The following is a 24990-nucleotide window of genomic DNA, read 5'->3' as shown; positions in this document are numbered from 1 at the left end:
TAGAATGTAAACAAATTCCTAGACGAATGTCACGAAACCCCTTCTGCCCCTGGACTCCACTCCACCATATGTTAACATTCTATGTTTGTCTGGTGAAATATGGGATTTGTCACATGCCAGAACTTTAATTCAGTAAGACTTCTGCGGTCACAAGATGTTTGCATTGAAACCTTTCAGGATTAAGTAATGCAACATGTGGCGATGACATCACAGCTGCAGGGCATACATCTATGTCAATGCCATGGCTTCTGCAGCAGGCTTGCTACAGCCTTTCACCCTCTGAGACAAAATAGTGCAGATATTTCACATTTGCACCTAATTCTGACGTTTACTAAATACTATTGATAAATCATCATAGAAGCAAAACAAGGCACATGCGATAATGTGATTTGTCCAGGATAACACAGTTTATTCAGAGGAAGAAGCCGTGACTTTCGAAGTTCGAGTACCAAAAATATTACCACACACATTTATAGTAGGGTATTGGAAACTGGAAAATTCTGGTAAATAAGGGCAATGACACGGGCACTGCTCCAGTCCTTTGTACGGATTGAATGTTTCTGCTTCATTTCCTAAAGCTCCCTTCGCTACCCGAATCTTGCAGTCACCAATCTCTCCCTCTGAGCAGCGCACACATGTAGACAGCGCAGAGCCCTTGTGCGGACCATGACATTTACACATGGACTCCCTGAAGTTCACTGTCTCTGGGCGTAGTAAAGTAGTAAAGTTTAGGACTCCTAAATGCCTTCTGTGAATACCGAAAGTCTTAAAGTTAGGATTTTTCTCAATTTAGGAGTCCTAAAGTTAGGAGTCCTAACTTTACTACTCCTAAACTGAGAAAAATCCTAACTTGAAGACTTTCGGTATTCACAGAAGGCATTTAGGAGTCCTAACTTCTGTGAATACCGAAATGAGTAAGTCCCTTCTGTGAATACCAAAATGAGTAAGTGCCTTCTGTGAATACCAGAATGGTAGTAAGTTTAGGATTTTGTCTTAAGTTAGTTCTGTGAATCGGGCCCTCTATGTTTAGTCTCTCGCTTAACTTTAAATGTAAGTGTATGCACCTGGCTGCACCCAAGGCTTCAACATACGTGTTGTATCTGAAATTCAATTCAACACAGAGCACGAGAAGGCAACTTCCCTCTTTCATGTCACAGAACAAGTTGGCAGAAAAACCAGCACTGAAACCCAAGGTTTGCATCCCAAAGGCACATGGTAGGAAGAGCATAAATTACTTTGAAATTAAGAGCAGATCTGTAGACACCGCACCCTTCCGAAAGCCCATTGATAACGAACAGCAAACAGTTACCAGATATTAGAATGTTTTTGAGGGTTCCTGCCTCCCGTCGACCTACAATTGTGCTCCCAGAATAATAATTGTACAGCCCAGACCCACAGTCCACTGACACAAATGTGGTGCAGCCCTGACTGGAACACGTGATCCACCATTCCCATCCTCAGCCACCAAGGCAAAGAAAAAGAACTAACAGTTACAAAAAATGGAAGATAACACTAAACTCCAAGGGGCACATCCATCAAACTATTTTACGATCGTAAATAGTGCGAATTGCAAAATTCGTCCATTTGTGATCGCAAAATTGTCTTTTGAGATGCATGTACCTTTTTTGCAAATCGCAATTAAGGAAATTGCAATTTTTTTAGATTTCCTTAATTGCAAATGCAGTTAGGGAATCGCAAATTGCGATACCCTAAATGCAATGAATTATGCAATCGCAAATTGGTGTGCGCAATTTAGAATCGCAAATTACCATCAACCTCAAGTTGATGGTAATATGCAATTCCTTTGAGAAATGTAAAAAATGGATTTTTCAAAGTGCATTGTGGTTCGGGCATGTGTGTGCACCACACGTGCATACTTACCTTTTTGGGGGTACATCAGGGTGTCCTTTTGGCGCCCTTGCACCCTTGAAATTGCATGCGCAATTTGTGAGCACCTATTGGGTACTCGCAAATTGCGCATGTAACCCCATTCATTCCTATGGGCCTATAGGTCCATAGGAATGAATGGGGAGCCATCCCTTATTTGCGATTCGCAATTACGGAATGTGTGGGATTTGCTAATATTTTAGCGAAACTTACATGCATAGGCGGTTGTGATTCCTGAATTGCTATTCCTTAAAAATCGCAATTTAGGATTTGTAATTCCTTACTTTGATGCATGTGGCCCCAAGTCTTGTCTCATCAGCCAATCTAACAAAACATATCTTGAAAACAAGAACATACCTGATTATACAAAGACGTGCAGGTCATCAGCAGACTGACGAAGACTGCTGTGGCCATCTCATGCTTTGCTTCCCATGTCCAGAATGTCGCTATATAAAACTTTATAAAAAAAAAAAATAATAATAAAAAAAAATCAACAATGACCAGACATAGCTCAGAGCATGAAGAGGAAGTTGGCGCGGTCTGTAAAATAACTGCAGTGCCTACCCGTCCATAGTCATCTTTACCTATGGGTTAAAGGTTTTTTAAAAGCCACTTCGCGACTTACAATATTTTAACAGTTTCTTGTGGTGATAATTCCTTATCTAACCTTTGTTGTGAGAAGAATTAATCAAGTGGACTCTGCAAAAAATTTTCATTTACCAGAAAATGTTTGTGCACATCCATCTGGTGTAAAAAAAAACTCTTGAGCTACATTCACACACATCCCAGTGGAAAACTCTTCCTCCTGTGGTAAACTCACAAGAAAATATTGACACACATGTGGTTTCACCTGGACACAGTTCCAGTATTGTTGAGTGAACTTCCAGGGAAAATGGTCAAGTACTTACAATTTTAGTGAAAACCTGTGTCTCAAACTCTATAGACACTTGAAAAGATCACATTACTTTCTTTGTCTTCTGGTTTCAACTATTCATGGCTTGCCTGGAAATCTGGTCTGCTAAAATAGAAGAAAAAAAATAATGCTATGCAAAAGGGGAACAAAAATAGGAAACTTTGCAACCTTCATCAAGGACACAAATTAGGAACTGCAGAAAGTTTCAGAGAGTGGGGATACATACAAATTACATTAATACAATTTGCTACTCAGGTTGGAAATCAGAAATTCTACATTAGAAGAAGGGTCCTTAGTCAATCTCCTGCTGCATATTTTGTGGATAAAAATGTTTCCTGTGATCATTTGAAGTGGCTTTTGAACACCATGTGGCTTATTTCAAGTGGGGATCACAGGACTCAACACATAACATTGGAATTTTGGGCTGAATTTAATGGCAGTGGCCTGAATGAGCAAATTGAACGGTAGGCTGAGTTTGAAATCAAGACATGAAAAAAACCCAACATGAACCATATATTTCCTCAGAATAATCACAAACACTACAAAAACCACAATGACCTAGAGGAGAGGCCTTTATTGGAAAATATGAAATGATGCATTTTTTGTGATTGCCAAATGAAGTCATCACGATAAACTCATTATATTGTCTCTTGGGTGGCCTCCTGTGTGTGTATCATGGGCACTCTGGGGTTGGTTGTGCTGTCTCTGTTTTAGAGTCACGTGTTGTGGCACTCAGAGGAAAACCAAGCTGACTCCAGACATGGTTAACTCTCTGCTATGACTGGTTATCCTCAGTCGACGTCACAGTGGGCGTGTGCGGAGGACAGCCGTGCACGCGTAATTTGGCGGTCCATTGATAATTACATGGGACGAGGCTCTCAGGGGGTCACTGACCCTTTCCACTATTGGTTCCTAGGGATCATGCTGCAGTCATGTGACAGACATCCCAACCTATTCCTCAACCTCCTTCCTTTCTCCCCCCCCCCCCCCCGGCTTTATATGTATCATAGGCAATACACACATTGTTACTTCTCGTGGTACTGCTTTACATTATTCTTAGTTTTCACTGGCAGTACGGCTATTTTCGTGCTCTTGATCACATTTGTGCTAAGTGTTTACATTGCGGACGCATCTCCCTGCTGTGTCCTTGCTCATCGGTTCCACTTCTTTAACTCTGCCATACCAATTTGTTCCATGTAATCAGCTGTATTGTCATGCGCATTTTGTATTACATCGATTTTACCTGTGTCGCATGTATTTGCGAATGTATGCCTCTTTTTTATTTCTAACTAATAAAAACTACTTGAACACAAAAAATATATATTTTTATATATAACTGTAAGGAACCAATGAAATTATACTTTACTGTGAGTGGTACTCCTGACAGCATTTTATCTGGACAAAATAAAAATGTCCCTGATTAGTTTTGAAATCAATGGGGTTGTGTGTAGTGGACTCCTGTAGTAACAGGGTGATTGAAAGTGTTGGCACTCCGTCCATCATCTTATTGTGTTTGCTACGTTTGCCCAAAGTGGCTATGGGTATGCCCAGACGTGGGTCCCTTGCTTGCTGTGCTACTGGATTCAAGCTAGTGTGGCTGATGAGGGGTGTTATCCCGAAACCTGTCCTAGGAAGCTTGTTTCTGTCCCAGTGAAGACTTTTTTTTTTTGCAGAGTTTTATAAAGCGCGAACTAGACCCGAACCGAATCAGGTATCAGAGCGCTTTACATAGCACCAGTTACGTTACATGAGGACACACTTTCATTTTAGGCATGGGGAGATTAAGTGATTTGCCCAGAATCACAGGAGGTTTTTTTTGGCGTCGTTACCGAGACTCGAACCTAGATCCCCAGGTCCGAGGTCGAGCGCCTTAGCCGTTAGGCCAACCCCTCTCCCCTCTTGGCAGTTCGGGATGGACTGTTCCCATGAGGCACAGAGTCAAGACTGATTTGCATATAGCTGGGTCTGAACTGGGGTGACATGGTGAACAAAAGAATGATGAATGGATTCAACCCAGATCCGGACTTGGGGTGAGTGTCTGAAAAGTTTCAGCGCTCTGTCCATCATCATGTTGTGTCCCCTCCCTAGTAACCTATTTCTCATTTTCTGGTTCTCAGCGACACAAGGTCATACGAATGGCAATAGCACTATACAAATATCACCACTCCACTGCATACAAAAAATAAAAGTACAAAACATTGTCATTTTCAACACCAAGAGCACCAGCTTTTACAAATGCGAGTCCTATTGCATTGCAAATGCTTGTTATAAATTGGTGTGGATCTTCTTATTGAGTGGTGTGCATCATGTATTGACTGTGTTGACTCTGTGTGTGTACAGATGTTTCACATGTCTGTGATAAGCTTAAGGCTGCTCATCACATTGCCCCCTAACAGAGTACCTTGGGTTTGCTAGAGCACGCCCCTGCCCACTCGTAAGGGAACCCCTGGACTCTGTGAACGATATATCTCGTTTGGATACTACATATAGAGCCGGCTTCCTACATGGCACCAGAGGTTTGACAGCAGAATTCACAAAGACACATCTGTTGAAATAGAACACTCTGGATACAGAGGGAAACGGAGCCTATTGAAATCTAGTGAGAGGATGAAATATTTGCAGTAATGAATATATATCCACTGTGCCCTTGGCATCCAAGCAAGGGTAAACTTTGCAAGGGATGGTTGGGGTGTCACCCCTCTTTCCAAGAACATTTGGTAAACAGAAATGAGGTCACATTGAAAATAATTGCCAGGCTATGCATTATTGTTTTGTAAACAGCTGGAATGATCAGGGCCCTCTTATCAATTATCAAGAAGTATAGGATGTATCTTATCACATCTGTCTTATCCTTTCATTCCCCATCCTGCCCACTTCCAAAGGGATGCTCCCTCTCAAATCATGGCCGAGGACACACATGAAGAGCAGGTGCCAGTCACGTGTCAATGGAGCTGACCGTCAGATACACCGCGCTGACGTCACAGGCTTCAGTGTCGTCAGTAACACGTCTACACTCAAGCTTCAGCGTGACATATAACATGGAACCTACACCATTTCACCCCAAACTTCAGTTTGACATTTTCTGAGAATACACACATCTAGACTCTAAATATCAGCCTTACTTTTTTCAAAAGTAAATCTATTTCTCTCCAAAAAGTTAATAATCTATATTCGTCTTGAAATATCTGCTTATCATTTGGATGAAGTACTGAATGATCTTTGCCCCATTTATGCCGCTTCTATTCATGTGCACAGCACTCACAATCAAGTGCTAGGGCAGCCATGAAACTGCTAGTGGTGACATCAACTCTCAGAGATGCCCACCCTGTGCCAGGGCACGCACACAGAGGCATAGACAGACAGAAAGACACCGAAGCAAGTTCACTTCCACCCACAAAGTATGTGCCAATGTGAAAGAACGTCCAAACATGTAACCGTTATAATTAGAGGACTTGTTTCACTAGGAAATGATAACTATTAATCTGTGTAAACACTCCTGTTCACTGACTTGTCCGGCAGCAACCACAGCACCGAAACCGCCCTCATTGCCGCCACCAAAAACATTAGGACCCTGCTGGACAATGGAGAAACTGCGGCCCTCATCCTCCTGGACCTCTCGGCCGCCTTCAACACCATCTGCCACCGCACCCTGCACACATGCCTCCACGATGCAGGGATCCGTGGCAAAACCCGGGACTGGATCACCTCCTTCCTCACTGGCAGAACTCAGAGGGTCTGCCTCCCCCATTCCGATCGGAAGCCACCACGATCACCTGCGGCATCCCCAAGGATCATCCCTCAGCCCTGCCCTTTTCAACATCTACATGGCACCAGTCGCCGACGTCGTCTGAGCACACCACCTCAACATCATCTCATACGCCGACGACACCCAGCTGATCCTCTCCCTCACCAAGGACCCTCTCACCGCCAAATCCAACCTTCACGAGGGAATGAAGGCCGTCGCAGTGGATGAAGACCAGCCGTCTGAAGCTGAATTCGGACAAAACGGAGGTCCTCGTCCTCAGCTCCACCCCCTGCGCTTGGGACGACTCCTAGTGGCCGACCACATTGGGAGCTGCCTCAGCACCCACTAACCATGCACGCAATCGGGGGTTCATCCTGGACTCAACACTCACCATGACCCAGCAAGTCAACGCCGTCTCCTCCTCCTGCTTGAACACCTTCTGCACGCTCCGCAAGATCTACAGATGGATCCCCACCGAAACTAGAAGTACAGTCACCCAGGTTCTCGTCACCAGCAGGCTGGTCTACGGCAACGCCCTCTACGCCGGAACCACGGCCATACTCCAGAAACGACTCAAACGCATAAAGAACGCCTCAGTACGCCTCATTCTTGACATCCCCGCCACAGCCACATCACTGCCCACGTGAGGGACCTACACGGGCTCCCCATCAACAAGAGGATCACCTTCAAGCTCCTCACCCACGCACACAAAGCACTCCATGACGCTGGACCAGCATACCTCAACAAACGACTCAGCTTTTACACCCCGACCCGCCAGCTTCGCTCCGCCGACCTCGCCCTCGTCACTGTCCCACGCAGCCACAGGTGCTCCACTGGCAGAAGATCCTTATCCTACCTCGCCGCCAAGACATGGAACACCCTCCCCATCCTCCTACGGCAGACCCAAGACCTGCTCACCTTCAGGAGGATACTCAAGACCTGGCTGTTCGATCAGTAGCTGCGTCATCCCCCACCCTCTCTAGCGCCTTGAGACCCTCAAGGGTAAGTAGCGCGCATTACAAATGCTTTGATTGATTGATTGATTGACTTGTGGGAAGTGCATCCATTCTCACCAGTGTGCCTAGAAGCAGTCCCAGTCGTAGGATTCACGGTGTACTTCTGGGGATGTCGTGTGACTTTTTGTTGCACACCCTACAACTCTCCATCAGGAAAGGCAGCCTGCTGTTCAATTGCACATCTGTTTCATACTTTCCTCTATTAGGGGGCATTTTTCTCTGTTTAGGAACCTTTTCTCTGCACCCCAGAAAGTTTTGGGGTGATCTGTTACACTTCCACCAACGGAAAGAGGTTTAATGCAGCATTTACTAGTAGAAGTCTCTCACCACCTCCACTGTGGGAAGGGGTCCCAGAGGAGTCTGTGAATTGGAACAAGGTCACCGCTTTGTGTGCACTCACAAGGTCTTGAGGCCAGCTTTGCTTTGATGGGCACACTGCCAGGGGCGGCTGGTGACATTTGAAAGTGGTGAGGCGTAAACTAATTTGCATATTGCACCGCAGCGATCGAGCGCAGCGAGCGAGCCCAAACCACCTTGCATCCATCCATACATCATTCATGCATCCACCCATCTATCCACCTACCCACCCTGCATCCATACATCATTCATTCATGCATCCACCCATCCATCCATCATGCATCCACCCATCATGCATGCATGCATCCATACATCATTCATACATCCACCCATCCATCCACCCACCCATCCTGCATCCATACATCATTCATTCATGCACCCACCCATCCATCCATCATGCATCCACCCATCATGCATGCATCCATGCATGCATCCATCCATACATCATTCATGCATCCATCCATCCATCCACCCATCCATCCATCATGCATCCACCCATCATGCATGCATCCATGCATCCATCCATACATCCATACATCATTCATGCATCCACCCATCCATCCACCCACCCACCCTGCATCCATACATCATTCATTCATGTATCCACCCATCCATCCACCCACCCATCCTGCATCCATACATCATTCATTCATGCACCCACCCATCCATCCATCATGCATCCACCCATCATGCATGCATCCATGCATGCATCCATCCATACATCATTCATGCATCCATCCATCCATCCACCCATCCATCCATCATGCATCCACCCATCATGCATGCATCCATGCATCCATCCATACATCCATACATCATTCATGCATCCACCCATCCATCCACCCACCCACCCTGCATCCATACATCATTCATTCATGTATCCACCCATCCATCCATCATGCATCCACCCATCATGCATGCATCCATCCATACATCATTCATGCATCCACCCACCCATCCTGCATCCATACATCATTCATTCATGCACCCACCCATCCATCCATCATGCATCCACCCATCATGCATCCATCCATACATCCATACATCATTCATGCATCCACCCATCCATCCACCCACCCACCCTGCATCCATACATCATTCATTCATGCATCCTCCCATCCATCCATCATGCATCCACCCATCATCCATGCATCCATCATCCATGCATCCATCCATACATCATTCATGCATCTACCCATCCATCCACCCACCCATCCTGCATCCATACATCATTCATTCATGCATCCACCCATCCATCCATCATGCATCCACCCATCATGCATGCATCCATCCATACATCATTCATGCATCCACCCATCCATCCACCCACCCATCCTGCATCCATACATCATTCATTCATGCACCCACCCATCCATCCATCATGCATCCACCCATCATGCATGCATCCATGCATGCATCCATCCATACATCATTCATGCATGCATCCATCCATCCATCCACCCATCCATCCATCCATCATGCATCCACCCATCATGCATGCATCCATGCATCCATCCATACATCATTCATGCATCCACCCATCTATCCATCCATCATGCATCCACCCATCATGCATGCATCCATGCATCCATCCATACATCATTCATGCATCCATCCATCCATCCATCCATCATGCATCCACCCATCATGCATGCATCCATCCATACATCATTCATGCATCCATCCATCCATCCACCCATCATCCATGCATCCATCCATACATCCATACATCATTCATGCATCCACCCATCCATCCACCCATCCATACATCATTCATTCATGCATCCACCCATCCACCCACCCATCCATCCTGCATCCATCATTCATGCATCCATCCACCCATCATGCATGCATCCATCCATTCACCCATCCACCCACCTATTCACCGAACAATCATTAATGCACCCACCCTGCATCCATCCATCATTCATGTATTTTTATGACCATATAAAAATAAATTATGGACTCTAACAAGCCTTTAGGATCGATGTTGAAGGATGTGCCAGTTTACATATTACATCACCCCTACCTTTTTATGCTGGAAACCTTCTACCGCCCATGTATTTGCCATCCTGTAAGCCCTAGGTATGTACTATACAAATTCACATACAAACATACACCAACATGCATGCAATAATAAATGCATATATCATGCTATTCCGCCTCTACCGTTTGTTAACATTTTGAAATTTTATAACCTTAGTTCAAAGAGTACATTATATTTGTGGTGACAAAGTTGTTAACTCATTTTCTGGAAAATGTTTATAAAAATGAAATCTGTTGAAGGCTGTTGTTGCAACTATCAAAATAGAAATTCTGAGAATTTTTACATTTTCTAAACCCCATGCCGTGAAATAAACGGGTGACCTGGAATAGACGCACACATTTCTGCAGCAGATGCTTTAACACACTGAACTATCTCAAGTCATTTGTGCAAGCTAGTTTACTGGAACACCGAAAAACACACACTCTTACCTTGCTGCCGGTCCTGCACACGTCACAGGCTCACAGCGCCCCTGGCCAATCCTGGCGCCAGGGGCACAGGTACCCTCTCGCCCGCAGCACGCCCATTAGGGCTCCTGATGGGCATGCGCAACGCCGCCAAAACACAAGTGTGCATGCGTGGGCACGGGTAAAAATTCACCCTCCGTCCCCACGCATGCGTACTTGTGTTGCAGTCTGTACAATCATGTCAATGAATCAACATGACGCCCGCCCGGCGGTCTGACGTCATGTTGATTCATTGACATGATTTTCATGAGGGAGCTGCGGGCGGCGTCGGGCAGGGGGGCTACACCCCCACGCCCCAATGGACGAACCGCGCCTGCACACTGCTGACACCCTTCATGGGTTTTACTGCGGGTTTCTACAGGGGTCTGTGCGTTTACACAGTAGTAAAACCTTCCCGCCTGCTTAACATACTTTGTGGACACCTGGTCCGAGTAAATGGAGTTATTTTTTTCCGGATGAAAACGGTAGCGTGAAGCTGTCCACGTTCTGATGTAAATGAAAGAATACAAGAACAGAACTCACTGAAAGGGTGTAAAACCATCACTAGGGCATCGCGCTGGAACTTTCCTAATGCAGGGCCGATTCACAGAACTAACTTGAGACAAAATCCTAAACTTACTACTTTTGGTATTCACAGAAGTTAAGATTTTGTCTTAAAACAAACTTAAAAAAATCCTCACTTCTGTGAATACCAAAAGTAGTAAGTTTAGGATTTTGTCTTAAGTTAGTTCTGTGAATCGGCCCCACCGTAGTTACGTTACTACAGTCACGATGTACCAACATGACAATGAAGTGAACAATTTACACACATGAAAGAGGCGCAGCTTGTGGAGACCCCGCCTCTGCGACCTTCTTGGGTGCGTTTGAGCGGATTTAGCACCAGAGCTTGTTTCTCCTAGTAGGAGATGGGCGTTCCAGCTATGTGCTGTGGTTTTGTAGCTCCTTATTAACACAGTGAAGGCGCTTTATAATTGTGACAAAAACACACTACTTGAATAATCTGCTGTGAACTGATTTCCACACATTTATCACTTTTTGGCCTCTCTTAATAAGTGCCCACTCCTGTCCAGATGACGCGTTGACAGCCGACATTCCAATGATGCATTTCTGAGTGGTCGGTTTTGTTGCAATTGTTGCATTAAATTCGTGAAATTGTTTGTTGGGCTTTCATTTTCTGCCATAAACCTCCTCCCCTGGATGTCCTACTAGATGTTGTAAGTTCCCTACTCTCTTCTAATACCACCCCCCCACCCCTTCTCTCTTCTCCTTTCTCTTTTCGGTGACTTGCTACATTCATTCAATTCAAGCACCGCTGATGCTTTTGAGTATTTGACGCCCTGGACCACACAAAACTGGTCCTGAGTCTGCACCACACTCAATGTTCTCCCAAATCCTCAGTTAGAAACCTTGGGGTAATAATTGACAACAAGCTACCCATGATTGAACACATCAATAAAGTAGTCAACACCAGCTTCGGCCTCATGCGCAGTCTGAGGAGGATCTTTAAATGGATCGCCCTTTCATCGCGCATGCCCATTGTGCAGGGACTCATTGTCAGCCGGATAGACTATGGGTATTCGCTATTGTCCTCAATAAATGCTACTCTTTTGGGCCGTCTACATGTCCTGCAAAACACTGCTGCAAGACTGGTGCTCAACCTTCCCCCTCGCACCCCGTCACTGCCCTGTTTAAAAACCCTGCACTGGCTCCCAATAAAGAAGCGCATAAAATTTAAATTATGCTGCCTAGTCCACAAAACCATCAATGGACATGGACCAACATACCTGGAACAAAAGCTTAAATCCCACATCCCGGCAAGGTCACTCAGATCCTCTAGCAAGACACTTCTACCTGTACCTAGGGTACGCATGGTCAGAAATGGCGATAGGGCATTTAGTAAAACAGCCCCCGAAGCCTGGAACTCCCTGCCCCTCCAGATTAGGACAGAACACAATCATTTGAGGTTCAGTAAGCATCTAAAAACCTGGCTTTTTTAGCTTCAGCCCATAGTCCTGTCTTGTGTATCTGTGTTGGAGGATCTGCTAGCGCTCTGAGACCTTCGGGTGATTTACGCGCTTTATAAATTTATTTTACATTACATTACATTACAATGTTGGCTCACAAGGATGATAATCGATTATAAGACTTTTCCACGTTATGGTTAAACACTGCAGTCAATAAATAAAACCAACCATTAGCGAAGGCTGTTTATCATTTTGCTGTTCAGAATTGGCACTGGATGGAGTTATTATTGTTAGCTTGTGTTTGCTTACTTTGGGTTACATTCTTGACTATGGAACATGTGGTTCCTTTTATGGTGATTGGAAAATATTTGTTGTGGTTTGAAAGTTCTCCAGATATGTGTTTTTCCTTGGCTTACAAACGTAGCCTTTTTTGGTTCCACAAAACATAAAAATGCCCAACAGATGCCAGGGTGTCCCCATGTCCTGCTCTCCACCAGATGTGACGAGACACTTTCTGTGCTTTGAGTGAAGTTCTTGGCCTGAAATATTTGATGGATTTTATTTGTTCTGGTAAAGAGCCATAGTACTCAAAAGTCAGGTTGTTAATGTGTCTCTCTCGCTTGGACTGGGCCCCAGTGACTCTGGAAAGAATACAAGGCTCTGACACGTGTCAATGGTTGTTGTCATCTGGCCCCGGCTCCTCTCTGGAAGGACAGGTTTGGCTCAAGTGTGAGGTGTGATGGATTCCTTTCGGTGCCTCTGGGATGAAGATGGAGCAGGGAGGTCTTTCAGCATCACACTTATAGATTATTTTTGGTTTCTATACGTGTTCCTTCCCATGACCTTCCCACTCTTGGCGTGAGACGCGGAGTACATATACTTTTCTTTTATAAAGCAGAAGCAGCACTGGGAGCCATATTTCTAAGGCAGAGCCCTGTGTACAAGAGATAGGGGGGTTTGTCTATATCTGGAGGCCTCTCCAGGCCCTCTGGGCCGATTCACAGAACTAACTTAACACAAAATCCTAAACTTACTACTTTTGGTATTCACAGAAGTTAGGATTTTGTCTTAAGTCTGTCTTAAGACAAACTTAAGACAGACTTAAGACAAAAACCTAACTTAAGTTTGTCTTAAGTCTGTCTTAAGTTTGTCTTAAGTCTGTCTTAAGTTTGTCTTAAGTCTGTCTTAAGTCTGTCTTAAGTCTGTCTTAAGTTTGTCTTAAGTTTGTCTTAAGTCTGTCTTAAGTCTGTCTTAAGTCTGTCTTAAGTTTGTCTTAAGACAAACTTAAGACAAAGACAAAGACAAAATCCTAACTTCTGTGAATACCAAAAGTTGTACGTTTAGGATTTTGTCTTAAGTTAGTTCTGTGAATCGGGCCCATTGTGATTGGGCATCGCTTGACGTGCTTTTAGGGGGTGACAAACATGTCTCCAATCTGAAGGATGAAAGTACTGAGGGGGTTTTAATGTCTTAAGTAAACTTTCAGTAACGAAATGCTGAATTCTTTCTCTCTCTTGCTTTTTGTCTCTGTAACTCGCCCCTTCGTCTCTCGGTCTGTCTCACTTTCTCGGTGTCCCAAACAGACCCTATTCCAATTGCCGGTCACTGTTTGTAATTTGGGCTGTGCGAAAATTGTGTAGTTGGCTTTCATAAACTTCGGGAATTTTAAAAAAAGCACATGCAAAATCCTGCAAAAAAGCTGAATATGATTTTGATGGAAATCAAATTGTGGAAGCTCAGTACTGTAGAAGAATTCTCTCACACAGACATTTCCAAGAGGAATTTCTCCTGCAGGCCAGGGTTTGCAAAGGTAACATACCTCACCATTTTTGAATTTCACAGATCCCTATTTCTAATGCTTGTTGCTGCAGTGGCTTCTGGGTGCCCTTGTTTATTCCCTGTATAATAAAATATTATAGGGCATATTAGCAAGAAATAGCAATATTTATCGCTACATGTGCTTAGCGCATTTTTTTATCGCTGCCTATCGCTGGATATGTTAGCGGAGAAAACCTGCTATTAGCAACGTTTTTCTCCATTGTGCTAATATATCCAGCGATAGCGGCGAAATGCATGAATATCGCTGATAATACAGCGATATTCAGGCATTAACACCAATGGGGACTTAACCTGAACATCCACCTCCTATTGGATAAACAGGTAAGTTATGTTTTTAGTATGCATTAGATTATAGCAATAATCGCACTTAGCACGATTTTTTTTATCGCTATGCCTGCCTTGCTAATAGGCGATAGCAGTCGCTAACAGTTTGGGTACGCCCACTTTGCATGTCATTAACGATACATATCACTGACATGCAAAGCGGGCCCCAAACTGCTCGCTATCGCCTAAAAGCTGTCGCTAACTGATGTTACCGATAGCTTGCTGATAGGGCGATAAAAATATCGCTGCTTTAGCGGCAAAAAGTGCCGCTAAAGCGGCAAAATGGCCCTTGATAATATGCGCCTAGACCGAGAGAGACCCGACAGCAAATTTGGGAAACTTGAGGACGCCTGAGCAGCTTTAGTGGGATACAGAGGAGAGACCTCTCACCTCATCCAAGGATAGATTACTCTTCAGGGAGGCACCCATGAGTGATGCCTCAAATGTAATAATTTTAGATTGCGGGCTGCGTCGAGCAGTTACCCTTCCATTGCACGAGTCAGTAATCCAACAAGCGTCAGCTTTAAAGGACCCTCTGAGCAAACTCGGCTATCGCAGGGAGACCCTACAAGTCCAGTAGGGAGGGAGACAAAACCAGTGCCTGAGAAGATGCTCTATTAGTGACCAGGGATAATAAGAACATGTGCGTCAAAGATCCAAGCAGTCCGCAGGCTTCTCCCGTAGTGTGATCGTGGTGAGAAAGACTCCTCTTAACCTGGGCTTAGACCTCTAAGGACCGTTCAATTACCAAGAGCCAAAGACAAGAATAACTCAGAGTGGCCACTCCATGTGTAGCCATCACTATATCTAAGACTCTTAAGATGGACATGGGTCATCCAGCGGGGTTTGTGTGCGAGACACATTCAGGATCTCACACGGGCAAGCCAGGCCGTTCATGGTCAACCTTAGGCGTAGTGTAGTGAAGCACGGGCGATGACCCAACTCCATACTATTCACCTCCAGGGCAGATCAGACACTTCCAAAGTTCTTCTCAAAAGACACCAGATGAATCTCCCTAGCTTCCATCTTTGGGTTGTACTGGTGAAGTAACTGTGACAAAGGACTGTCACTCTCTCAACTATGGTTTAAATGTCCAAGGATTCACAATGAAAGAAAGGAAACTTTCTGATTGACCCCGTTATCGAGTAGCAAGGTGAATGTTCACCAAAATGACCCTCCTTGTCCGATAATGACACGTGACATACAGAGACGCCTTGAACGCTTATAGCCACCACTTAAAAGAAAATACTTTTGTGATTATGTAGCCTACCTGTAAGACTGACACACATTTCATAAAGTGTGAATAGTACAAATTGTAAATAAAGGCAGCCATTTTGTTTTGGGTGGTCTTATCTGGTTTTTGGTGGTCTTATCCCATCCTGCGCTCTCCGGCTCCCATAAATTGTTCTCTTCTCAGACATTACTTATTTTGGGTATTAATATAAGACAGACTTAGTGAAGAGCCAGTCCAGAGGGAGGAGCTTTGCATGGCCCTGGTTTGAGGTCAGGTGAGCCGGCCAGGGCAGCGTGGGGCTGTTTACAAAAGTACAAAAACAAGAGGAAAAGGGAAGAGTCGAGAAGGACAATAGGTGTGGGGGATGATGTAGGGGGTGTCATTTCAGATAAATGTTTTTTCATAAGAAGCACTACATTGTGAGACGGTTTTCATAAAATATACAATATGGATATATGTAGGAGATGTTTCCAAAATATACCTATGCACGGTCGAAATTGTGCAACAATTTTCATATCTTTTGATGTGAACAAAGGATATAGAAAATCACAAGATATTAGTGGAGTAAATGAGACAGGGAAGGGAAAGGCTGGGGTTAGTGGGGGAGGGGGATGAACTGCACAAAGGAGGGATTTGATGCTAGATTAGGAAACAACCTTTACAACGCATCGTTTACAACGTATGCATTTACAACCCAAGTCGTTACAACGATGTGTTGTTACATCCCAAGCCATTACAACGCAAGTCGTTACGAAGACTTGCTGTAGGGAGCAGAAGGTGTCGGATTTGTTGGATTTTAAATCAACACCTTCCCTACTGTTGTACGCACTGGAGTTGGAATAGTAAATTATACCATTCCAAACTCCAGCCCCCCCCCCCGCAAGTCGTTCTAACAACTTGCGTTGGAATACCATGCGATGTAACAACGCGTCATTTTAACGACTTGCGTTGTAAACGCATGCGTTGTAAAGAGTGCTATTCGCTAGATTTGAGTGTCTGGAAACAAGGTGCTGTCTTTAGACGGGAAGCTGTTCCAGAGAGTGGGGACGTGGCAGGGGACAGCGGGGGTAGAAGAGGAGAAGGCTAACTTTTAATTTCTTTTAATTTTCTTGGTTTTGAAAGACCATTTGTGGGTGTTGCATGTGGTGTGAAATCCAACTGTAAGAATTAGGGGGCATATTATCAAGACAGGCGATACAATTATCGCCGCTTTATCGGCAGAAAACTGCTGATAAAGCGGCGATAATGGGCTTGATAATATGCTCTATGGAATTCCAATCGAAGCCCATGTTAGATGTCTTCACATTATCGCCGCTTTATCGGCAGTTGTCTGCCGATAAAGCGGCGATAATTGTATCGCCTGTCTTGATAATATGCCCCTAGGTTTCCAGTTGGGTGGGCCTTATCGTGAGTACTTAGCGCCTGGTGAATAATGCCGGGGATAAGGGCTGGGTGGGGGAGTGAGTCGAGCTTCAGGAGGGTCGGGGTAATGTGATGAAATATTGATTACTTACACTTCTCATAACTTTTCTGGCTTCATTTCAGAGTGATTTACAAGCTCGAGGCCTGGGGTTTGCATGTTCCTGAGCTGTGCTGGCTTCTTTGGCTCAATCAGAGTGCACTTCAGGATAAGCAAAGCCCTCCAAACTCCAGACGAACCTCAGAAGGTCCCGGGGGTCCCTCTCTTGCCCTTGAAGAGATTAATAACTTATTCTGCTGCTCGAATCGAATGCATTCGGCACTTAAACTGCTGATTAGTCAGTTTTGTGTCTCTGTGTTTTCCATCGCCCCCCACAGCCTGGAAACTATGAAACAGGATGACGTGAACTAGTCTGCTGACCTCCACCCTAGAGTGATGACGTCACTGGGCAGAAGGGCGAGTAGCTCCTCCCATGACCCAGACTCCTTAGCGCCAAGGCATAGACTCTGCTTGAGTTCACTCAACAGCACGACTGTCGCTGACAGTTTTTAAAACAATACTCCAAACATTTTGGGGTTCTAGCCAGACTATGGAGCACAGAAATGTCACTCTACCAAAATATTGTAGTGTTAATACCTTCTTCCAAAATTTCTTTGGAGTTAGGTACTGTAAATCGATACATACCTCTGAATCCAAAACAATGCAATATTCTGATGGTCACTATTTAAGTTATGGTGATTTGGTAGCACAATATTTCAAGGTTGCTAGTCAGGTAGTATGCCAATCATGGCCTGCAGTTACATTCTCACTCAACATTTTTGGGGTTTCTTTGAATGGGATGCAAGCAAACTCAGGAAAGAGATACCGGCCTTTTTTGAAGATCCTCCCTAGCTCTCCATTAAGTTCCTGACTTTAAAACTAGGAAGGATCCCTCAACGCAGTGGATCACGTCTGAGCAACAATGCGAAGATTTGGCTACTTTTTTCTTGCAGAAAGTGGAAGCCATTTATATATCCTTCCCGATCGGCTCTCTGGACCCCGTGCCCATGTCAGATCCTCAATCCATCAATACCCTGGCTGTTATCCCCTCCATCTCCCAGGATGAGTTTCTCACCCTGAGTACGAAGATTAAAACAGGTTCCCCTATAGATCCCATGAGGCCAGCCCAATTTAGGGATACTCTACTGGTTCTTATGACACCTTTGCGGCAGATCGTCAATGCCTCCTTCATTACGGCAGTGGTGCCTCCAGCATGGAAACAAGGCAGAGTTGTCTCATTACTGAAAAAACCATCGCTCGACCCTACTAAACTGGAAAACTTTCCACCCATATCCCTTTTGCCCTGGGTCGCTAAATTTGCTGAAGCCCACCCTAATGCCATCCTTTCAGGCTATTTGAACTACACAGGTGCTCTGGACTGCTCCCAGAATGGTTTCGCCCAGGTCATATTACCGAGACCCCGCTGCTAGCCCTGGGTGAACATCTGCGGACCATCCTGGATGAGGGTCAAACTGCGGCCCTTATTTTACTCGACCTTAGCACCGCGTTTGACACGGTCTCTCATCAGATCCTCCTGCACTGGCTGGAGGAGGCGGGGGTGGTGGGCCTGTCCTTGGAGTGGTTTCGCCCCTTTCTATCTGACAGGTCAATCCAGGTTTCGGCCCCCCCTTCCTCTCACAAGCCCATGTCATCAAGCAGGGGGTTCCCCAGGGCTTGGCTTTAAGCCTCGTGTTTTTCAACCTTTATGTTCAACCCCTGGCGGCGGTGGCGAGGGATCATGGCTTGACCATGATCTTGTACGCCGATGATACGCAACTAGTGGTGGCCCTCTCCGATGACCATACTCTGGGTGCTGTACGATTCCGGGATGGTCTAGAGGCAGTTGCGCATTGGATGACGGTAAACTGCCAGCAACTCAATGCCAACAAATCAGAAGTCCTGCTGGTGGGGAAGGATAAAGGGCTGTGGAGCAAGCACTGGTGGCCGGCTTCCCTGGGGACTGCCCCTACCCCTAAGCCGGCAGTAAAAAACATAGGTATTCGGTTTGACTCCACTCTTGGGTTCCAGGAACATACAAGGAAGATCGCTGGTACTTGCTTCGGACTTCTGCTTTGTCTGAGGCCCCTGCTAGGCTTCTTCGATCCTTTTACCCGACAGTTGATAGTCCAGGCGACCAGACTATCTAGATTAGATTATGCCAACTCACTGATGCTAGGTGCCAATAAGGCTGAAGTTACTCGCCTGCTGCGAGTACAGAACGCGGCCGCTCGAGTCCTGCTGAGGCTCCCTAGGACCAGCTCTGCGTCAGGTGTCTTACGGCGCCTCCACTGGTTACCCATGCCCCAAAGGATTCAATTTAAAGCTCTATGCCTTACGTTCAAGACTCTAAAACGGTCCTCCCCTGAGATCCTGTTGAATCTGCTAGTCCTCTATGTCCCTACTCGCCAGCTACGCTCGTCAGAGCAATCCCTTGCAGCAGTCCCCCGTGTGAAACGCCTCAGCGCGGGGGGCAAGTCATTTCGATATTTGGCCGCTAGATTATGGAATTCTCTTCCTGTTCAGATCCGGCGTTTAGATTGCCTGCTATCCTTCCACAAGGCTATCAAGACCTACCTTTTCCATACGGTCTAGCCCTTGCTTCCTATTGGCACTGCTGCAAGCGCCGGGACGCCCCTTTACTGGGGCAGCTCCGCGCTATATAAAAGTACCTAACAATAACAATAACAATACTCCCTGGCACTAAAGGGAACTACTTTGTGTGTGGATGTTTTCCTTGTGAAAGGGAAGTATGTCAAAACTCGTAGTGAAGTCAGCAAACGGCTGAAGAATGATGATGCATTGCTCATTAATGCATGTCGCAGTGGGTCAAAGAAAAATTTGAATGACACCAACAACAAACTAATGGAGGAAATCTAGTGAAGCCCCTTTAAGTGACTATGTTCTACACACAACTTGAGTAAAATAAAAAGGTCATTGCTAACACAGATCTGGAAAAGTCAATCACTCTGGCATTGACTGCAAGCCTGCTGCCTTTGAGAAAGAAAGAAAGAAAGAAAGAAAGGAAGAGACAGAAAGAAGGAAGGAAGGAAACAAAGAATGAATGAACAAACGAAAGAAAGAAATAATGTAAGAAAGAAAACAGGCAATCCAGAAAGAAGGCATCCAAGAAAGAAGGCATGCATGCATAAAGAAGGCACGAAAGAAAGGAGGCAATAAAAAAGGCAACAGGTAAAAAAAGAGAGAAAGAAAGAAGAAAAGAAAAGGAAAAAGAGAAGTAAAGAAAGAAGGGAAGGCAAAACAGATGGAAAAAGAAGAGAAGAAAGAGAAAGAGAGAACTAAAGAGAAGGAAAGAGTGAATGAAAAAGAAAAGAAGAAAAAGGGAAACAAAGAAGTAAGAAAAGGAAAGAAAGAGAAGGAAATAGAAAGAAAGAAAAAAGAACAAGACAAGGAAAGAAGGAGAAAAGGAAGGCAGGAATGAAAGAAGGCAAGAGAAAGAAAGAAATATAGAATGAGTAAGAAAGAAAGAAGGAAGGAGAATGAAAGAGAGAGAAAAAACAAAAGCGAAAGAAAGAAGGAAACAAAAAAGGAAAGAAGTAAAGAAAACGAAAGAAGAAAAGAAAAATGAAAAAGAAAGAAGAAAGGAATGAAAGAAGGCAAGAAAGAAATAAAGAAAGAGGGAGAAAGCAATAAGAAAGAGAAAGCAAGAAAGAGAAAAAAGAAAGAGAAAGAAAGAAAAATGAAAAAAGAAAGAAAAAAATGAAAGAAGGCAGGAATAAAAGAAGAAAAGAGAAAGAAAGAAGGAAAGAGAAAGAAGGAAATAAAGAAAGAAGGAAGGAAAGTAGAGAAAAAAGATATTAGAAAAGAAAGAAGGAAAGAAGGAGAGAAAGAAACAAATTAGATAAAGGATAACTTAATACAGAACAAATGGACACAATCTGGAATGATATGAAATAGTAGCAGTCAAAAAAGCAAAACATTCCAAAAGTAATTTACAACAGCATTGGCAGGACATGCGATCTGACAAAGATGGTATGTGCATCGGAATCGCCCTGCTGTCACATCAGGCTCTAAATACAAAGAAACACTAAAATGATTAGAAAGTAAAAACAACAAAAACACTGTCACTGTAGGGAATTAGCCTGTGCTCCTTGTGAGAGAGCAAAATTCAGTCAGTCAAAGTGCAGTTAACCAGTGACCTAAGTAGGCTGCCCCACTGCCCCGTGCTATATGATGTGACGGGCAGAAGGATACAGGAATGACACAACAACAGACCAATGGATGAAGAGAGGTGGCTGAAAGCCCTTGAATGTAGGTATATGATACATATTTTAGTAAAATCAGTCGTTGTGACGGAGTAACCCATCTGCTGAGATCTAATTCAAGCCTTAAAACAGCTTTAGTCTTTCCGTGCACAGCGAGTAAACTATGCAGAGACAGTTTTATCGCTCACGTTTATACCAAAGAAGAAGGACAATTCAGATCAATTCTGCAGGTTAATTGTGAACAAAAAGCGCAGAGACGCCCCTGGGCATTTGCGCGCTTTACAAGTTTCATAAATAAATAAATAAAAAGGAAAAGAAACAGATATTCCTGTATACGTCAGAAGGAGCGATGTCATCAGGTGTCTCTCGGTTTGTAATGACCAGTGGACACCTATAATATCCTGGCCAGCATGTCCTTATGTCCACGTGTGCAATGCACACGTTTCTAGGGCTCTCTGCGTCAGATCCTGGAATGGGTCTGGCCTTGGCTCAAGCACAAAACGTGATAAAAATGATAGACATGGAAGCCTCGCTTTCGAGCTTCCCTATGCGCTCCTGTGACACTTGGCCTCAGTGGCGGCTCGCAGAGGGAGTGCTACGGAGGGGTGGGGTGGGGTGGGGAGGGGCATGGTGGGGGGTAGTGGACTCGGACATACGACGGACAGGAGTAAAGTAAGTAATTAAATAAATTAAACTATTTACCTTGTGCTTGCTGCATCGGCGAGTTGGCGATGCAGCGAGCCCTGCCCCTCCCCCGCCTCACCGCCCCGCAGCACTCCCTCTGCGAGCCGCCACTGCTTGGCCTTTGCACCATCTTTGCTTTTCAATTATTAAAGTATATTTCTTGCCACAAAGATTCTGACTGCCTTTTAAAGAGTTTTTAAAATGGTTTCGCTGTGCGTCAAAAATGTGTGGCTTTTATGTTGTGTGTTTTCATCTTTTTGCGAAGCATGCGTGCACCCAGAGCCGCGCCAAGACGCCCCCGTGTGTTATTGTGGCACTGACAGTGACCGAAGTCTTTCTTCCATGACTCCAAACAGCTGCCTCAAGCCTCTGATATTTCTTAATTGATTCGGATTAAATTATATTTCTCCTAAACACACATTATTCATTTGTAGCTCTTTGTTCTTCTTTTTGATCTCAGAGTCTGCAAACAGGGACATGTGCAAACCGTCGAGTTTGTTCCATTGGAATTGTTTGGCCTGGCAGCAGGCAGGCTCCGAGGGCCCTGAGCTGAGAGGGTCTCAGCCTTTCAACATGAGCTACAAACACGGAGCCCGCCCTGAGAATGGCTTGGAAGGGAACTAGGCCAAGCTTTTGAATTAACAACTCCCTTACAGTTCCAGAGGTCCTCATTTTTTGAGGGGTAGCGCAGAGAAGTTGGAGATAATTCCATTATGCAGCACCTCAGGCCCTGAACTGCTCTGCATTGGACTCTAGGAGGCGGGACTTCCTGTTTAAGGCTACGGGGTGATCCAGCGGCCTATAGAAAATATATCATAAACAACGCTACCCAACTTCATAACCTATAAACAAAATTCTACACTAACTTATGGACCCATTTATAAACATGACATATTTTGGGCCTACTGAATCAGGTGGTCAGACTAAATCTTTATACACATTATCTACAAACTATATACAATTTTATACATCTGTGGAAAGAATAATGTCATTAGAATAAATCCTAACCATTTAAACGACCACCATTGGCGATGGGATCTAGCTAATAGTAACCTACACTTCTGAATAACCAAGACCAGCTTGTTTGTCAAAAGTAAGATTTTATTTACTAAATTATGGTATTTCAAATTGTAATTTTATAAATGCATTTTTATTAGCATTAAAGTAAGCATGTTTGAAAAGTTTCATAAGAAAAATACATTTTAGTAAGAAATTCAAAGTTTAAGTAAGATTTTAAAAGTTTAGCATTTCTAAAGCCTAAGTCCCTAGCTAAGCTAAATAAATGGAAAATATAGTAAAGTTCTTTGAGGATTCTTACGTGCTCCACGCAAAGTCCAGCAGCACTTCACCCTCATCGGAAAGTCAGAAAGCAGCAGCCAGCCCATCCCTAGGGGCATGACTTTTTATACCTTTCTATGCTAGCTAAACTGAGCAAAGGAAAGTTTTCAAAAATCCTCGAAGTCCCATTGGTTGAGAGTGACAAGTGACATGTCACCCACTTTTCAAAAGTTCCATTAGGTCACGTTTCTTAAAGACCATTGTCTTTTCCGAATGCAACCAGGAGCTTCCTTGGTTTGCAACAATTGTAAATCAATATTCTCACAGTGTTCATTTCGTTTCCGCGGATGCCAAGTTAAAGCTGACAAAATTGTCCTTTATCACATATCCGTCCTTGGCCACGTCCGACAGAATGATGACAGCACATCAGTTTTTGCTTTGTGAATGCAGCTTTGACGAACACTTTTTTCAGAATGGGCTTCTCGTGACTTGTGCAGAAGTAAAATTCAGCTTTTAGCAAACTCGAGTAAACTAGGCCCTAAAGCAGTCAACTTATGCTTTCTAGTAATAAACAAAAACAAGAAAAGTATTAATTAAAGAAATAATGTTGGTTCTGTATCCACCCTAGGTTTACTAATTAATTAACCCTCCCAATTAGTCTGATGTTACCTAGCAAATGCAAACAAATAAAGCAGCGTTTATATCTACCAGTCTTCATTAATCCATGAGACTTATGTGCACCTAGAATAGTAGAAATGACATCACATAGACAAGGAAAAGCAAAATAAGCACATGCTTCTTTTAAGTTTGCTGCAGTTAGTAATGACAAGAACGAAAACAACAAATTATTTTTATTATTTTGCACGAACAAAAGATGCAACATTTATGCACATTTATGAGCACACATGTTAGTCCCCCCATGTGTAAAGTTTAATCTAGGTTGTATTAACACGATACATTACAAATTATTAATATTATTATTCATGTTATGGAAATGTGACTTTGCGAGTTTAAACAAAATTTTGTTTTCTATCTCGCTCCATCAACTCCCTCATCTGGTGATTAACAAATCACCACACCAACACCCAAAATTTTGGTAATTTAGATTTCCGAGAAATCGATTCAAATTCATTTGTATCAGTAATCCTAAAAGTCTGTTTCTGCATAATCTTTGGAATTAGCATAACGCTCTCTATGTAACTCCTGTAATTCGATCTCCCTTTCTTCTTCTTTTCTAAGTTTATAGATTCTTTTCTTTTCTTTCAACTGCTTCTTTCTCTTATGCAACAAACAACCTATTTTTGTCAAAATAAAAATGAATACTATTATAATCAAAGGTGCCAAAATCTTGCCAAGAATTGAACTACCAATATCATGAAACCAAATTTTAATTGCTTGGAACCTTTTTGAAAGTTTCCCTGTAAAATCATCTTCTTCTAAAGGAATTATCTCTGAATGCATTTGTGTGATGTTTTTAATGTACATTTCTATATTCTTACTTTCATCAGGTATATATGTGCAACAATGTTGTACATGTAAAATGCCACAGACTCCTC

At 44.0% G+C, this 24990-nt stretch overlaps 1 protein-coding gene across 1 annotated transcript in view; it reads left to right on the top strand.

Moving 5' to 3' along the window:
* Positions 1-24990, top strand: part of LOC144780819 (coiled-coil domain-containing protein 3-like) — a 129603-nt gene that overhangs the window by 8515 nt on the left and 96098 nt on the right. The gene's annotated exons all lie outside the window — the stretch shown is intronic.

This window comes from Lissotriton helveticus, chromosome 9 (assembly GCF_964261635.1).
Source record: "Lissotriton helveticus chromosome 9, aLisHel1.1, whole genome shotgun sequence".
In the NCBI taxonomy this organism is placed as follows: domain Eukaryota; kingdom Metazoa; phylum Chordata; class Amphibia; order Caudata; family Salamandridae; genus Lissotriton; species Lissotriton helveticus.
Note: the sequence above shows the minus strand (reverse complement) of the source record. Positions and strands in the feature narration are given on the sequence as shown.